The sequence below is a fragment of the Saimiri boliviensis genome, chromosome 8 (genome assembly GCF_048565385.1).
Source record: "Saimiri boliviensis isolate mSaiBol1 chromosome 8, mSaiBol1.pri, whole genome shotgun sequence".
In the NCBI taxonomy this organism is placed as follows: Eukaryota; Metazoa; Chordata; class Mammalia; order Primates; family Cebidae; genus Saimiri; species Saimiri boliviensis.
This window is the reverse complement of record NC_133456.1, coordinates 25,793,549-25,811,790: the sequence shown is the minus strand read 5'-3', so window position 1 is coordinate 25,811,790 and position 18,242 is coordinate 25,793,549. Positions and strand designations below refer to the sequence as shown.

The following is an 18,242-nucleotide window of genomic DNA, read 5'->3' as shown; positions in this document are numbered from 1 at the left end:
CTATACTATGTACAGTGGCATTTTCCCCTAGTGAGACAATTTGTGACTTTAGTTTGACCCTCACTCCTAAAGACTGAGAATCCTAGGATGTTTATTCAATTTCACTAATGAATGCAATGGCTTAATAAAGAATACATTTCCAGAGGAAGTGATGGTCCAAGACCCTTGCTAAGCTTATAACAGGAGCTTGCAGCCCTGAAGGCTGCCTGTCTCCTCCTGGAGGTCATACCCAGATCTATGCTGGACACCCAGGGTGTGCAAAGCTCAGCGCTCAGCAGGCTGCCTCTGCCAGCTGCTTTCATGGCAGCTGAGGCACAAGCCTGACAACTCGTTTACTTGAAGCTGACTTCATGCTTTTTGCTTTAGCACATACTTGAGAGAATGTTTCAACTGGAGTCCAATCGGACCAGCCATCCTACTTTGCCATTTTATCCCTACCTCGGCACATACACGGGAAAGTTTTAGCAGTTCAAACGAACATTTTTAGTCATTTGGCAGAAACAGTACGCCTATTTGCAACTTTGCTGGAAATTTCCCAATATGCAATCTCTGCTAATGAGCTCATTACAAAACTTCTCACAGCCTCCCTGGGGGATTGTACTAGGAACTAGATGTATCCAAGGCATTAATGTTGTTTCTAGGTACTTTATTTTTATCGCAATTGTAAAAGAAATCTTTGTTCACTTTATTTTGTAAATGGTTAGTGCAAGTATATATAAATGCAACTTACCACTGTGTTTATTTTATATCCAGCCACTTTATTCTCTTACCATTATTGCTAAACACTTGCTACCTCTTTGAAGAACAACCATATTTTTCTGCCCTGTGGACATCACTTCTTGACCAATAAATTGGGAGTTCAGTGCTGGATTCTGAGCAGGGAAATGATGTGTGCCTTCTAAGCAGAAGCTCTCTGGGTATCTAATACTGCTTTTAAAACCATCTCAATACAGAGTAGCTGAAAATAATGGTTCATTATGATCAATGGCCCTGTGGACTGGGTGCAGTAGTTCTTTCTTAGGTTTCTTACGTGGTCATAGTCAGTTGCTGGCTGTGGCTGCACGCCAGCTGAAGGCTCAACCGGGCTGGACGTCCAAAACGGCCCAGTCACACAGTGGGCAGTGAATTCTGATTGTCACCTGGAGCCACGGTGGGGGCTCTTCACTGGAGCACTCACATATGGCATCTCCACATGGCTTGGGATTCTCACAGCCTGACAGCCAGATTCCAGGAGGAAATGGTATAAAGAAATCCAGGTGGAAGCTACAAGGCGTCTTATAAGCCCAACCTCAGAAGTCCTAGAATGTTACTTCCATCACAATCCATTGGTTAAGCAAGTCACTAAGGTTTGTCCAGACTTTGTTAGTAAGGCAAAGGCAAGATTCCAGTAATTGGTGTGAGAATCATCCAGCACATACAGAGAGAAAAGGAATTGATGGTCACTGTCTTTGGAGACTATCTATACCAAGCTTTAAAAACCATTACCTGGTGCTGCAAGCTCCTTTTCCTCGGCCATGAGGCCAGCATGTCCCAGGTAAGGGTCACTAGAACTTCTTGGACTGATTCATTCATTCGGGCATGCATTTTAAGTTAATAAACGCCTATTGAGTTTCCACTGAGTGCATACATGATGGAAGCAAACCAAACCAAGGCCCTCTTCAGCTGCAGTCACATCTAGGGCATAGAAGGGATAGTGGGGGTGGGCTGTGCTTGTTAGGCAGATGAGCTCAGAACTATAGAGTGATAAAAATATTAACACCTACGTAGTACTTGCTGTATGCCAAACACCATTTATATACTTTACACATCATGCTTTACAGCAGAACCTGGAAAACATGCTCACCAAATCCAGGAAATAAGTAGAGGTATCAGGTGTTGTTTTTTATTGTAAGATTTTTGAGTATTCAATAAAATGAAAACAAAATAGAATACACAATTATTAAGAGAGAAGAGAGTATTATTTTTAAATACAATGATTTTGATCTGCAGAAGTCTCAAAAGAATGAGCAGATACATTTCTAAAATTAGTAAGCAAAGCCCTAGCTCTGTTACGTGCAAGTCTTATGAGCTTAGATCACTAATTTCCTCTCTCTTCTCTCATCCGAACCTCTGTAGAGCCCTAGAAACGGGGGATCCCTTGCCTTGACAGCTCCTTGGTATGTGTGAAAAACCAACAAGGGTGGATATGAAAGGAACTGCAATCACAAAGCACTTTGGAGAGTGTGAAGATTGGTGCTCGCAGCAGATGTTAACATGCTTTGATGCTGTGATTGCTGTTCAGTAGGTGGATGGTCCTCCGTGATCCTTAAAGAGTGGCTGCAACTGGAAGAAAGAATGGCGAGTGTGGATCATGCAAATGAAAAGATGGGCTCCAACATTCTGTGGAAGGAATGTATGGTTGGTCCCCCCATTTTTTTGTTGTTGTTGTTGGCAGTGGTGGTTTGTTTTCATTCCCCATGCCCGGTCCTTCTGATGGCATTTGCTGATTTGGCTCTAGAGCACAAGTCTACATTGCATGCAGTCCTGGTGGGACAATCAATTGAGGCATTTCCTGAGTGAGGAGCTGGGACATGGGCCAAGCCAATCAGACTCTGGTTCCCCCAGGATGCTGAGTCTTAGCAGAGCCATGCCAAGACCGAAACAGCTGACCTGCTATGCTGCTGCCACAGCTCTCTGAGGAGTGTCCCCTAGTTCCTGAGAGGGGACTGTCTGCACACTGGCTCTTACAGGTTGACTTTTCACTTTTTCTTTGATTCTGAGAGCTACCCACATCCTCTTCAATTCTGACTCCAGTCAACCAGACAGTTTCCATTGCTTGCAGTGGAAGAACTGCCCATGCAGAAGGCGTCGAGGCTCCTGGGAAGATGGGGAGCAGCACGTGTTCTCACGGTGTTCACAGGTGTACGTGAGAAACACCTCATTGCCTTCACACAGCAAACCCATGAGGGGGGTTCCTGCGCCCATTCTGCAAGTGGGAAAAGTGAGGCTTGGAGGATAAATTGATTGCCCAGTGTCACAGCCAATGAATGACAGAGGGAAAGATGTGGTCCAGGGCTAAGTCTGGGTTCCACAGTATGTAGATGAATTTCTTCAACCCCTTCATCACGTGACAAGAGCCACAAGGTCTCCGGGCCTCCTGGACATGACAGGTGTTTGCTCACAAACTGAAACTTTCTCTGCTGGGTCACATCCTCCCCTGCCCATCCTGTTCCTGGTGCAGGGCGTGAGCCAGACCATGGAAGATCTATGGGTATTCAGCTTTCAGAAAGCCTTGGCGAGGTCTAGTGATGAAATTTGTCATTCGGCATGTTGACAAAAAAACAATTTGAACTTTTTGGCCATAGTTTCATTTCCATAAATCTCTTCATTTTTATTCTAATCCTTCTCCAACTGTTTGTCAAAATTCCCATTAAATATTTTCCCACTTGGAAGACTGATTTTTTTAACACCCAAACCCCACCCCCACCAGGCCACAGTGTGGCCATTTTTCATTCCTAAAGTCAGGAGGCCAAGGACATTTCCAAGAGAGATCAAAGCACTTGCTGGCCACGCTGGGAAATGAGAAGGGAGGATGAGTTGTGAAGGAGCATCCTGCCCCCAGGAGGGGGTCTCCTCCAAGTGAGTTAAAAGATGTGGGCCAGGAGGGCTGAGCAGTAGCCTCCACTGGGAAGCCCTGGGCTCCAGCCCCAGCCCCGTGGCTGCCTCACTGGGCAAACCCTTCCTGCTGGCCTCAGAGGGCATGGACCATCTTCCCAGGCTTGGCTCTGCATCCCAGGGGCACCACGGAGCAGCCAGGGCCCTTGGGCAGGCCACTAAATCACACTGTGCCTGCCCTGTCATCTGTTGCATGCAGGCATCAGAATTTACCTTTAAGGAAGTGCTTCTCACACTTGGGTCACTCAGTTTTCATGGCATATTTATACACTATATGTGCAATTATGAAAACCTTAAATCAAATTATTGCCTTTGTTTAAATATGTTTAACTTGTGCATATCATGACTGAAGATGGAAAACCAGTATCACATGCCATAAACGAAAGGTAACTGAACAAAATTGCACAACTATAAAATAACAGATTTCATATGTCCTCTAAGATCAACTTGGGTACTAGCCATGATGTGTATACACAATTCTGGAAACACTACTTTAAGGGGGCTGGGATACAAACTCAAATACCTTCAACCCCAATGTCCCCAAGTCCTTCAATTATCAGGAGTTTCTATTTCATAATTTAAAAAACAAGCAGGCCGAATTTCACACATGACAGCAAGGCTCCTCCCACAGGTTCCTTCTTCCCTTATGAGACTGCAGATTTTCAAAAGATTCGTGTTTTTCAGGAAAGGACAAATGGCCAAACTGTGGTGTGGTGGGGGTTGAGGGGTGTGAGCTACCTCTTCCCCCGCAGTGCCTAGCTCCTCACTGGCAATCCATGTTCCAATGAATGCCCAGATTTACACACCAAGCCTCTCTCCTGAGCTGCAGATATGTGCACCTGACCACCCATGGCAATTATCTTTTGCTAGCTTTTCGATGCCTCGGCTTAGCACGCTGAAGACAGAACTCCAGACCGTTGCCCTAACCCTGTTTTCCCCTGGCTTCTCTGTCATGGGGCATGGCCATTCCCCAGGTGCTCACGTTTCCACGAGGGCAGAGACCACGTCCGTCCCTTTCCCTCCTCTATGTTCTGTGCCTGAGCGGAGCAGGAGCTTGTATGGGCCACCTTAAGCTGTCATCCTGAAAATCAAATAACCCCGCGTCCTAGGGACTTCAAACAACAAAGTTTTCTTTCTCTCATGTATTTATGCCTCTCTCAGCATCGCTGAGTCTCTCTGTTCCATGTCAGCTTCATTCCAGAATCAAGGCTGATGCAGCAGCCCCTACCGGACACGCCAGGCTGGAGCCAAGGGAGAAAGAGCAACAGTGCAGCCACCGGATGGCGCCTGGAGCTGCCACACCTGCCACATCGCTCATCGCCCAAGGTGGAGACGAAGCCTCCAGGGCCGGGAGGCTTTGCCTCTAGGGGACGATTTGGGAATAACTCACAGCCTCCCACAGGGCTTGACAGATGATGGATGCTGACAGGAATAAGCTGTCACAAGCAGCTTCCATCATGGATCTGGAACCTGACATTCACGTGCAGGTTAGAAAGTGGGCTTCGTGCTTGGGCGGGACACAGGGCTCACCCACTGGCAGAGATATTCATTTGTCACACAGGTGAAGTCGAAGGCCTCACACACAGGTTCCCCACCCACAGGCCTCACACTTGGTCCCGGAGGCTGCAGGCTGGCAGCTCAGTATGTGGGATCCCTTGCTATGACCCTCCAGCCTGCCCCTGTTCATACCTGGCCTGGGCCTGTGCACCTGACCCAGCTCCCACAGCACACTGCTGGGGGCTCCCAAACCCTGTGGGCCTGTGGGCCTCACTGCCTAAGAATCTTTGAATCTGTTAGTCACTCTGAGGATGGAAGGACGGAAGGAAGAAGGAAGAGAAGAGGGAAGGAGGAAGGGAGGAAAGGAGTGAGAGAGAGGGAGGGAGGGAGGAGGGAAAGAAAGGAAGGGAGGGAAGGATGGAGGGGGAAGGAAGGAGGGAGGGAGGAAGGAGGGAGGGAGGGAGGGAGGAAAAGGAAGGAAGGGAGGGAGGAAGGAAAGAAGAAAGGAAAGAAGGAAGAAGGGAGGGAGGAGAGAGGAAGGAAGGGAGGAAGGAACAAAGGATGGGAGGGAAGGAGAGAGGGAGGGAGGGGGAGGAAGAAAAGAAGGAGGGAAGGAGGGAAGGAAGGGAGGAAGAAGGAAGGAAGGAGGAGGGAGGGAGGATGGGAGAAGGGAAAGAAGAAAAGAGGGAAGGAAGAAGGGAGGAAAAAGGAAGGAAGGAAAGAGAATGAAGGGAGGGAGGAAGGTAGAATGGGAAGAGGGAAGGAAGAAGGAGGGAGGGAGGAAAGAGGGATGGAGGAAAGGAAGAAAGAAGGAGAGGGGGAGGGAGGGAAGAAGGAGGGAGGGAGGGAGAGAAGGAAGGGAAGAGGTAAAGGAGGAGGAAGGAAGAAGGGAAGAAGGAGTGAGGAAGGGAGGAGGGAAGGAAGAAAGAAGGAAAGAGGGACGGAGGAAGGGAGGAAAGAAGGAAGAAGGGGGAGGAAGAAAGGAAAGAGGAAAGGAAGGAAGGGAGGAAGGGAGGAGGGAAGGAAGAAGGAAAGGAGGGAAGGAGGCGAGGGAGGGAAAGTGAGACGGTGGGAGGAAGGGAAGGAAGGATGGAAGGAGGGAGGGAGGCCGGGAGGGGTACCGAACAAGGGCAGCCTGGGCTCGGGTTGCGGTGACAAAGCTGCGGAGTGGCCCTGGGGCATTCTCCTGCTGGCATTTGGCGTAAGCCTGTGGTAGAGAAAGAGCAGAAGATGCCTTTAGGGGGCGCAGAAGAACAGGGTCGATTTGGCTGGGGGGAAGCAAGTATTTCAAAGCCAACTTTTCATCGTTTTTGTGTTTGAACCATGTACATGTATTGCCTGTCCCCCTAAAATAAATTAATTGAGAAGAGAGCGAGACCACGCCGAGCCTCTGGCTATCACAGCCTGAATGGAAAGCACCTAACCCCGCTGCGACACCGGCTTTGGGCCCGGGCGCCCTGTAGGGGAGGCGGGGGTCGCCCTGGGGAGGGCGCCGCCTCTGCTTCTAACGGCAGGGGCACCCCCAGGAAGGGAGAGGACAGGGGGCTTTGTCCCGCTGCGAACGAAACGCAGGGGTACGGCCCGTCTCCTCCCCGCCCTCCCCGTGCCCCCCGCGGCCTCCCCGTCCGCCCTGCGCCCTCGGAAAGCGCCGCCCGACGGCCAGGGCCCTTGGCCGCAGCCAGAGTGCTGTGCCCGAGCTCGCAAGGGCCGTCTCCACGGAAGCGGCCCCTCCTGCGGGAGCCCCGCCGCCGCGAGGAACCCCCGGGGGCGACGCGAGGATTCCACGCCTGCCCCGAGGACTCGGCGAAGGGAGGAGGCGCTTTGAGAGTCTCGGTCTCCCGCCCGCGCGCCTCCCCGGCACAGACCTTCTTTTTCAAACTTTTTGGCTGCTGGTGCGCGTCCTGATGTGCCCCGAGCTACAGCTTGCTGAGCTTTCCTGGCCTCGCCGGAGCAGCCGTCCGCAGACGGACAGACCGCGCCTCGCAGCTCCTGGCGCCTGAGACCCGGGCCCCGCGGCGGGGCGAGAGGATCCCTCCGCGCTCGGCGAGCCTGGCGTCTCCACGCGGCCGCTGTGCGGCATGCACGCGGTGTGCTCTCGCTGCCGGGGTCACCGCGGGGGTGAGCCCCGCTTTATCCACCCCTTCTGCTGTGGACGGGCACTCGTCCGGGCTAGAAGGGATAAGGTTGCTGTGAGCGGTCCCCTGTGTGTTTTTGGTGAACGTGCACACACGTTTTTCTTGAGTGCAGACCTGCCCGGGGACTGGAACTGCCATTTCCCAGCACTTCGGGGAGAAGTCCTGTTGCAGTCTGAAGCCAAGGAGGCAGAGGGCGGTCCACGCTCGTGATTCCAGCCAGGCACAGAAGGGAAGGACACGGAGAGCAGCCACGCAGAGGCGAGGAGGGGCACTGGGCGCTGCTGTCCCCTCCCTTGAGGGACAGCCACTCCCCTTAGGGACGCAGGTGCAGTCACCAGAAGGGAAGGACAGCAGAGGACTCTTCAGGGACCTTCCTGGACCTCCCCCCCGCCGCACTGGGAGTGGCCTACTTGCTTGACTTGAGGGTGAGACTTGGTCAGCCCTTGATCGTGGCGGGCAGGACCGTGGGCTTCAGGGGGCCAGCACCCACGACCCGTGCCTGAGCTTCCATTTCCTGCTTGCTGCCTGGGCCTCCAGGCAGGGATGTTTCGTCTCCCTTCCCGGGCTTCCATTGCCTCACCCCCTGCTATGGTAAGGATGCACGCAGGTCCCTATTTATTAATCAGGGAACTCGAGGTTCCAGTTCGCTCCCCTTCTCCGCATCTAGTCCCCTTGGGAGCTTCCTGGGTCAGAGGATAACACACGAGGAGATCTGGCTGTATATGTTTGCCTGGTTATAATAGTATCAAAATTCCGTCAAACACTAAATGGAAAAGAAAGAGGAAAACATTAAACTTTATTAAAATGAACTTCAAAAGACACCGTTAAGAGTAAAACCATGATTCAAAGAAAAGTTGCCTTTTGTTCAATAAAGGACTCAGAACCAGAAAATATGAAGAACCCCTACAACAAGAAAAAGATAGATTGCTCAGTTAAAAATTAACAAAAGACTTGAAAAGATATTTCACAAAAGGAGAGATCCAGATAGTCAATCCACACGTGAAAGTGTACTTAGCATCAGGGAACTGCAAATCAGTATCACAGCCACTGGGCAGCTAAAATAGCAACGGTAAATGCTGATGAGACTGTAGAACAACCATCTGGGTTCACATTCCCTGCTGATGGGAGGGTGGATTGGAGCAACCACGTGGAAACTGAGAGTGGCCTCCTACACTCTCGGTTCCAGCCAGGTCTGCATGCCATATTTTCTCAGTGACAACATTCTGTATGGGCGTTTGCCCACTGCTAGTGCTGGGTGACCTACGTTGGTACAGTGGGGACTACAAGGCCCTTTTCTTGGGATACTTCCTTTACTACTTTTAACTCCTGGTCCTTGGCCCTGGAATCCCCCAGCATTTGGGGTTACCAGAAAACAAGAGGTGGCAAAATGGTGCAATAATTTTGAACCCAGCTCCATGTTGAAATGCACAGGTGGGGACAGTGCAGTGTGGAGATGAGAGCTAGGGGCGGGGAAGACTGCCTGGGTTCCAACCCCAGTCCCTCGCTGGCCACCTACAACACACTGGCAAATCACTTTTATCGCCAAACCTCAAAAATGGTATCAAGGTTTCCAAATAGAGTAGGTTATTTCTTTTCATTTTCTAGAAAAGTGAGCATAGTGGTAGGGCCCCTGGAGCTGCATCCTCCTGAGGTAAGGCAGAGCCATCTCACAAACCACACCACATCTATTTCAAATGTCAGATTTGTAGGCCAAAGTGACCCAGAGGCCTTTGGGGATGAGCAAAGTTTTAAATTGCTGGAAGGAATCTTCAGCAAACAGGCAAATACCTTAAAATGTTAGGTGATCCATCACTGAATAATTTGAAAAGTCTTCAGATTCTTGTACTGTGAATCAATTCTGTAGGCATGAAAGAGTGAGCAATGCAGGCATAATATTAAAGGAAGACTGGTAAGGAAATAAAAAAGCACAACATACCAAAACTTATGGGCTACAGCAATAGCAGTGCTAACAGGGAAGTTGATAGCTATAAATGTCTTCTATTAAAAATAAGAAATATCTCAAATAAACAGCCTAACTTTACATCTCAAGAAAGCAGAAAAAGAACAAACTAAAGCTAAAGCTAACAGAAGAAAGGAAATAAAGATTAGAGTAAAAATGATTAAAATAGAGGATAGAAATAAAATCAATGAAGCCAGATTGGGTTTCAAAAAAAAAAAAAAAAAATCAACAAAATGGACAACCCCTTAGCTAAATTAAGAAAGAAAGAGAGATGACTCAACTAACTAAAATCAGAAAGGACATGACAACTGATGCCACAGAAATAAAAAGGATCATAAGAGAATACTAAGAACAATTGTATTTCCACAAACTATATCATCTAAAAGAAATGGACACATTTTTAGAAACACACAACCTATGAAGACTGAACCATGAAGAAATGAAAAGTCTGAACAGACCAATAACAAGTAAGGAAATTGAATCAATAATTAAAAACCTTTCAACAAAGAAAAGTCCAGGACCAGATGGTTTCACTGGATAATTCTACCAAACATTAAAAAAGAATGACTAAAGTCTTTGTTATTTCTCAGCAGCATCCACAAGGGTCTTGAAATCAAAGATTCACCTAATTTGCTTAACCAAAAATGCCTAGAAATAAGCCAGATCACAAATGAACCTTGTCCCATGTCATGGCTTTCCTTCCTTCCCCAGCAGCACCCCCATCTCTGAGGAACACCAGGCAAAGTTCAGACCAGACCTTCTAGGCTTGTCATCGGGAAAGCTAAGGATTGTGTCCCCAGCACACAGGGGCACCCAATAAATTTGTCAAATGAGTATTCTGCTCCCACTTTTTGACAAAGCCCCTTGAAAATGCCCAAGTCTTGCATAGAACAATAAAAATAGCCTGAGGAAAATAGAAATCTTTGCCTAATCACTAGGATATAGAACGCCTTCTTTACATCAATATAAAGGCAAAGTCAATATAGAATTCACAGATTTACACACTTAAAAATATAGGTCATAAAGTGTCATAAACTAAATTAAAGGCAAACTGTCAAAATTACGGATTTCACGTTAGCAACACAATTATCAGAAAAAGACACATATATGATATTCTTCATATACAATGAAAGCCAAAACATAAAAGACAAAAAACACTAATACAGCAATGATCAGAGGACTTGGGTGAGTGGTTCACAAATCATAGAATGGCCAATAAATACTGGCAGTAAATGAACATCAAAGCAAATGTGTGACATAATCTTTCACTTAAACTGGCAAAGAATATTTTAAAATCTAGTAGTGATCATTCAGAAAGTGGGCGCTGTTCGATACTAATGACTGTAGTATGTGAAGACCAGCTGATTGGCTGCAACAAGGCTGCAAACGTGCACATCTTTTGACCTAACAAGGTTAATTCTAGGAATTTATTCTAAAGATGCGGTAACAGATGTTGCTAAGATGTATCTGTTGCATCATTTTCATCAGTAAATTTTTTTTTTTTTTTTTTTGAGACGGAGTTGCGCTCTTGTTGCCCAGGCTGGAGTGCAATGGCGCAATCTCGGCTCACTGCAACCTCTGGCTCCCGGGTTTAGGCAATTCTCCTGCCTCAGCCTCCTGAGTAGCTGGGATTACAGGCACGTGCCACCATGCCCAGCTAATTTTTTGTATTTTTAGTAGAGACGGGGTTTCACCATGTTGACCAGGATGGTCTCGATCTCTTGACCTCGTGATCCACCCACCTCGGCCTCCCAAAGTGCTGGGATTACAGGCGTGAGCCACCGCACCCGGCCCATCAGTAAAATATTCTAAGAACAGAATATATGTCCGTTGCTCATTATCATGTCCCCAGCCCCTCACACAAGGCCTGCGCCCGATAGATATTTCATAAACTGACCTGTGAATGAACGTAAATGTTCAATATTTGGAAATTGTGGTCACAAATTGCAATACAGCCTCATGATGAACTATCTTCAGTCGTTAAAATAGATACAATAAAGCAGGCGTCCCCAAACTTTTTACACAAGGGGCCAGTTCACTGTCCCTCAGACCGTTGGAGGGCCGCCACATACTGTGCTCCTCTCACTGACCACCAATGAAAGAGGTGCCCCTTCTTGAAGTGCGGCGAGGGGGCCACATGCGGCCCGCGGGCCGTAGTTTGGGGACGCCTGCAATAAAGGAATATCTAAGGCGAGGAAAACAGAAAGCTCAGTCTACCCTTCTTGCTTCTTGCACTCCACTGCTGTACGTGGATTGGTAATGCTTCCTCTGCCAGTTCCAGTTCCTGTGAGGCCACCTCCTCACTACTGTGGTAGTTACATTGGACTTGGGATCTAAATGTTTTATTAACCAGTAAAAAATAATAAAAATAAATGAACAAGAAGTGCTTTCATGGTATTAAAAAGATAACTATAAAATAAAACAAGGCGGAGACCTCTAAGTCACCACTGCCACGTGTGCCTGGCCTACCTCGACACTCCTGGCTGCACGCTCCACTCGCCCCCCAATGCCAGTGGACCTCAGCAAGTGGTCTGGTCCTTGAGCCTGCAGGAAGTGGACGAGCAGCTGCAGCACCCGCTGCATGTCACCTATGCTGGGGCAGTGATGCGTGAGCTGGGCAAAGTTCTAATGTCCACCCAGGTTAAGAACAGACCCACCAGCATTTTGTGGGGTGCTCTTGATTCGGAGAAACTCTGCACCTTGGTCCTGACAGACTCAGGTGGTCCCAGTAGAAAGGATCCCAAATATAGGGAATGGTATCATTTCCTGGTGGTCAACATGAAGGGTAATGACATCAGCAGAGGCACGGTCCTCTCCAATTACCTGGGCTCAGGGCCTCCCAAGACCACAGGCCTCCACTGCTATGTCTGGCTGGTTTACCAGCAGGACCGATTGCTGAAGTCTGAAGAGTCCATCCTCAGCAACTGATCTGGAGACCACGGTGGCAATTTCAAGGTGATGTCCTTCTGTAAAAAGTACGAGCTCCGGGCCCTGGTGGCTGGCACATCTTACCAGGCTGAGTGGGATGATTAAGTGCCTAAACTGTACAAGCAGCTGTCTGGGAAGTAGGGGTAAGCTCGGGGACCTGAACTGTCCTAGAGGTCCCAAGCCATGTTCCCCAGTTCAGTGTTGCATGTAGATTTCTCCTCTTCCTGCTCCCCTTTGCACAGCCAAGACCTGAGCAGTCAGATGGTGGTTTAGGTGACTTTTCCTGCTGCCTGTCCTTTATAATTCTAGTCACTCACTCACTCCGGTTTATGTTCTGATCAAATGTGAACTCCATTTGGAAGATATTTTGGATGACTGTGATGGGGTCATCAAATTATTAATATAAAAATAGCAAACCAGAATTTAAAGGAAGAAAAATTGCAGGGAAAAAAAGACCAGGTCTACAGTAATAGAGCAAAGTGTCAAAGTTTCTTTAATGGGAGTTAAGAAAAAAAAAAAAAAATTGGTTGTCTCTGCCTTTGTGATCCTGAGTCCAGAGGTGTACACAGTGTGTTTTTATGGTGCTATCATTCACCTCGACAACAAGATGCTGGCACTGAGGCTAAAACCCAAAATGGCACACCTCAGATGTCTCGATTGGTGTCAGTATCTCGCTCTGGTCCCTTTAAAGAGTATTCTTGGAAAAAGCAGCAGACGGAGTGGCTTTGCTGTTGTTGGAGCATAACCATCTAGATTCACAGCAGTGCCAGCTGACAGCTTATCAGGAATCCTTAAATCTGTGTCTGTTAAATTGATCATTCTTCATGGGGGTAAGAAAAGCTGGTCTGGAGTTGCTGAATGTTGCAGTAATTCCACTGTTTGCTTATAGGTGAATAAAAATAGAAACCTTGAATGAATAAAATAAAATAGAGTGTGAAGGAGAAAAAGAATTAATAAAGATAAAAGCAGAAGTTAATGAATGAGAAAGCAACTAGTAGGCATAAATGAGAAAAGGAATCAAGAATTGTTTCTTTTGCAAAGATCAGTAAAATAGATACATTTCCGGCAAGTCTGACAAGCAAGAGAGAAAGAGTGAGTAAGAGAATGAAAGTATGCAATATTAGGTATGAGAAAGTGACACAATTATAGCTGTAAATAGAACTAGCAATTAATTGTTAATTAATTGCTGGTGGGGCTGCATAGTTACAGGCAAAAGATTGGGGTTTTTGGAGTTTCCATCTCTCTGTTCATATCTGTTCTTGCATGTTGTTCACTTTTTCCATTAGATCCTACAGCATATTATCCATAGTTGTTTTAAATTCCTTGTCTAATCATTCCAGAATTCCTACATCTTTGAATCTGGTTCTGATGCTTTCTCTTCTGTCTTTTTAAAATTGTTTTTGTTTGTTCGTTTGTTTGTTTTTTAGTGTGCCTTGTAATTTTTTGTTGAAAGCATGTCATGATATATTGGGTAAAAGGAACTGAGATTGATAGGCCTTTAGTGTGAGATTTGTATACTTATTTGACTAGGAATTAGGCTGTGTTTACTATTTGCTGTAGCTGTCAGTGTAGGAGAATACAACTGCCTTGGGTGTCTTTGATTTTGCCTCCCCTGTTTTACAGGAGCCCTACTGATGTGATGGTAAGGTGTGGGGGAGGGGAAGCTTTCTATAGTTCTGCAAAGGTCTCAGTATTTCAGTGAGTCTGTGAGCCTGAGCTGTGAACTTCACAAGTGCTTCTCAGTTGCTTTCCTCCCTCCATGCCCCTTTCATGAGTTGGGAAAGCTAGAAGGCACTGGAATTGGGTATTTCCTTCTCCCAGTTAAGCTCTGATAAAACCCCAGTCTGTTAGGCTCTGGCAAACAGTTTTCCTTAATGGCAGAGCTTGTTAACAACAGAATGCTCTGGAGTACTTCAAAATAGCTTCTTTTCTCTGTCCCTTGTGTATTAGTCTGCTCTTACATTGCTGTAAAGAAATACCTGAGACTAGGTAATTTATAAAGAAAAGAGAATTACTTGGTTCTTGGTTCTGCAGGCTGTACAGAAAGCACAGCGGCATTTGCTTCTGGGGAATATTTGACTCGTGGCAGAAGGCAAGGTGGGGAGCAGACATGTTACATGGCAGGAGCAGGAGCAAGAGAGAGAGCAAAGGGAGAGGTGCTACACACTTTTCAACAACCAGATCTCATGAGAACTCTATCATAAGAATAGCGCCAAGAGGATGCTAATAAACCATTCATTCCTTAAGAATCCATCCCATGATCCAATCATCTCCCCCAAGACCCCACCTCCAACATTGTGGATTACAGTTCAACGTGAGACTTGAGCAGGGACACGGACTTGAACTATATCACCTAATGGGGGCAAAAGGGATTTGTCTTCAGTCCCCAATGTGGGAACCTGATAGTTTGGAAGTAAAAGTCAATAAAAATGTGCCCGAGTTCCCCTCAAGACTGGGCCCCCTGAAGTTTTTGACTTTTAAGCTCATCCACACTACACTGAGCCTCCAGAAACTCATCAGTTACAGTTCAGGTTTTTCTACCCTAGTACTGGTTTCTGGAAAGGTTTCTGCTCATAGGTGTCAACCTTAAATAATGAGACTTAGAAAATATGATTAAATATAGACTTTATTTGAGTGCAAAGTTTAAGGATGATAACTGAGAATCACAGGCTCGAAATAAATGAGTCAGAGTTCCAAAGTGGAGAAGTTAAGGCTTCCTCGATATAGTCTGAGACAGAGGTTCAGGACGGTCATGACATTTTACATATAAGACCAATGCACACCTTACAGTGATTCGGTTGGTTAAAGATTGCTGCTTTCCAAGGAGTATTACTTATTACTCCATAAAAGAGGGTAATGAGCTCAAGCAGGTCTTATCCCTGGTACCTTTTCAGTCTTTTCTAATTCTCTACAGTACAGGAATAATTAAAGGAGTTAATCCGTAACTGGAGAAGCAGAAGTTGTAGCTGCATGCTTCATAACTCAAGCCATATAGTCTCATTTATCTCAAGGTTCAAATAATCTAAAGGCCAACAGCTTTATGTTTGAATTATTTAATTTCTGCTCCAGGAAGTTGTGATCCTCTGAATACACTGTCTTTCCAATTTCTGAGGCAGCTATTTGCCCTGTGGTCTCAGTTCTTTACATGTCTAAGAAGAGTTGTTAATTTTCAGTTTGTGGTTTTTTTTCTTCTTATTACAAGGATGGTTGTGAAGACCAAGCTCCTTACATTTCAGACCAAAAACCAGAAGTCCCCAAACATTTTAAAGTCTAAATACAGTTGATACTTTTCACAGAAAATATAAATGATCAAGAAGTAGTAGGAAGAGTAAATTGATCAGTAAATATGGATGGCATGAAAAACCCCTTTAACTTAAAAAGTATCTGTCACAAACCAGCAAGTTAGGACAAGTTGAATGATTAAACACTATACACAAACATAAGCATGATCCATGATCTAAGATTCCAGAAATGCTTTAAAATCCTTGGGGTCAATTAAATCTCACAATGAGGTTTTTTTCAGATTTCTCAAAACAGTGTCATACATATATTATACTTTGGAAAACAACCCCAGTCTGGGAGAGCAGTTCATAATCAAGCAAATTACTGTCTCAGCCACCAAATGCACTTGCCCCAAGTTGTATACTTAAAGAGTACAAATAGCCCACATTGGTTCAGGTCAGGTTTTGTTACCCAAAGAGTTTGCCACAGACCTTAGATTTCAGAGTTTTTTGGCATTTAGGAATTGCAGATGACATGTTGAAAACCTATACTATCAATCAAAGTTGTTCATGAAATTCTAGACAATGCAATAGGATAAAGAAATCAGCTTAAAAACATTGGAAAGAAAAGAGACAAAATTGTCATTATGTTAATTGTACATTTCCAAAAAATAAGAATGTACAGAACACTAGATTTTAGAGTTTTTTTTAAATTATTTTCTATGTACATACATACAACATATGTGTGTAAACATGTGTGTACGTTTGTGCCCGCACATCAGAACGGGTAACACCCTTCTTTTCACTCAGATAGAGACTGAGGAGAGAGAGGAACAGTTCTTGGCAAATAATTTAATTCAGTCTTTTCTAGACTGTGCATTTCTAAAGCTCCAATTGTGTTGCTAAGGGAGCAGCGTTTAAAGCAGGTTTGCGACTGCTTTCTTACCCTGCTAAGCCTGAAAGGGAAGCAGAAAAAGAACAAAGGACTAAATACCACTTTGGATAATGATGTGATTTACTGATTCCATGGGAGGAAGTGCATTCTTTCTAATTTAGAGGCAGTTAGGAGACATTTTCTTCCTTGCTGTGGCAAGAACTAATGTTTGTCCTTAAGAAAGACATGTTTGTGCTTGAGTCAACAGACACTCTGTACCATGCACAGATTAATTTATAAATGGACTAAACACTTAAACATGAAACATCAATAAAATTATTTCAGTAAGATATAGAATAGTAATCCTAAAACCTTGGAATAGAAAGCTTTTCATTTTCAGATGTCCTAAAGAAACAATTTCACTGATTTAACCGTGTAAAAACACATAAATTTTATGGTTTAAAAAAAAAAACAAGGCCGGGCGCGGTGGCTCAAACCTGTAATCCCAGCACTTTGGGAGGCCAAGGCGGGTGGATCACAAAGTCAAGAGTTCGAGACCATCCTGGTCAACATGGTGAAACCCCGTCTCTACTAAAAATACAAAAAATTAGCTGGGCATGGTGGCACGTGCCTGTAATCCTAGCTACTCAGGAGGCTGAGGCAGGAGAATTGCCTGAACCCAGGAGGCGGAGGTTGTGGTGAGCCGAGATCGCGCCATTGCACTCCAGCCTGGGTAACAAGAGCGAAACTCCGTCTCAAAAAAAAAAAAAAAAAAAAAAAAAAAAAAAAAAAAAACAGAAAAAAAAAACCAACACCGAAAATCTTAAAAAAGGAAGTCACTGGTAAAAGTATTCACAACGAAAATGATCACAGAGCGTGTAATGGTTGAATTGTGCGCCTCAAAAAATATCTGTTGCACTCCTAACCCCAGTATCTCAGAATATGACCTTATTTGGATCTTTTCAGAAGTAATTAAGTGCCTCATATGAGGCATTAGGGTGGGCCCTGATCCAGTATGACTGGTGTATTTGAGTATTTGAAGTGGGAGAATACTTGATGCCAGAGATAGAAGGAGGCCAGAAATAAATTATAAATTTACAACGCACAGCAAACACCATCTTCCAGGGATAATTCTGGGAATATGATAACCTGAGCCCAGCTCCATTTCCTTCATTCCCACATGTACCTTTTCTAGACCAGTCAGCTGCTGAGACTCTGGGCATCTGTCTGGTGCTCATGCAGTCTGGGCTTCTATGAGCATCTCAAAGAGAAGATTTCTGTGGTGCCTTCTGCCCAGTTGCTCAGTAGCAGCTGCCTAGAAGTCAGCACTGGGGAGCTGCCAAGAAAATCCTGGGAAGACTTGGGGGAAGTTCCCATCAGCACCATGAGCCTGCCTGGTTTCCCTGGTCAAAAGATACTAAGTGTAGGCTGAGTCCTTCTAATCCTGCAGCTAAAGAAATGGAAAGAGGATCGAACGGAAAGAAACGGAAACAGGGATCCCAGCACATGCCTGCTGCAATGTCACCAGCACATGGAGGCAATAATCTCTGCAGCTTCTGTCACCTGAAGAGCTGCTGCCATGGGAACACCAACAACCAGACTCAAACCCTGATGAGCCAACAACTAGCCCACAGGATCACTGCAGCCAGAGGGCAAGGTTAGCCCATGACGAATAGAACTCATACCTGGAAAAGAGATCTGGTAGAGGACAAGGGTGCATCTGGAAGAAAATTGGAGGAGGTGAAGAGGGAAAGGACATTTAAATGGATACAAGAGCAGTACAAATGTTTCTGGAGCCAAAAATAAACATGATTTTCTGCTCCAAAAATTCAGTGGGTGAGTTATAAGAGAAAAGAGATACTGTTGAAACCTAATTAGAATTAGCACTCTAGAAAATTTATTGCAATAAATATCTCAAGAAGAGAGCAAATATATCAAATAAGACAGAAATCATCCTGAACCAATATATAAGG

General features: G+C 45.7%; 1 pseudogene; it reads left to right on the top strand.

Annotated features, from left to right (window-relative positions):
• The first annotated feature begins 11,752 nt into the window (after positions 1-11,752).
• Positions 11,753-12,315, top strand: LOC101052125 (phosphatidylethanolamine-binding protein 1 pseudogene; annotated as a pseudogene).
• The last annotated feature ends 5,927 nt before the right edge of the window (positions 12,316-18,242 follow it).